The sequence below is a fragment of the Sinocyclocheilus anshuiensis genome, unplaced genomic scaffold (genome assembly GCF_001515605.1).
Source record: "Sinocyclocheilus anshuiensis isolate Anshui unplaced genomic scaffold, SAMN03320099.WGS_v1.1 scaffold997, whole genome shotgun sequence".
Classification (NCBI taxonomy): domain Eukaryota; kingdom Metazoa; phylum Chordata; class Actinopteri; order Cypriniformes; family Cyprinidae; genus Sinocyclocheilus; species Sinocyclocheilus anshuiensis.
Genome location: NW_015555715.1, coordinates 2,915,167 through 2,915,401, shown reverse-complemented (window position 1 = coordinate 2,915,401; position 235 = coordinate 2,915,167).

The window sequence follows — 235 nt, the reverse complement described above, 5'->3', positions numbered from 1 at the left end:
TATTCCTGTATTATTACTGAATTATTCCTGTGTTATTACTGTGTTAATCCTGTGTTAATGTGTTAGTCCTGTGTTATTTCTGTTATTACTGTTATTCCTGTGTGATTTCTGTGTTATTACTGTGTTATTCCTGAGTTATTGCTGTTATTCCTGTGTGATTTCTGTGTTATTACTGTGTTATTCCTGTTATTACTGTGTTATTAATGTGTTATTCCTGTGTTATTACTGTGTTATT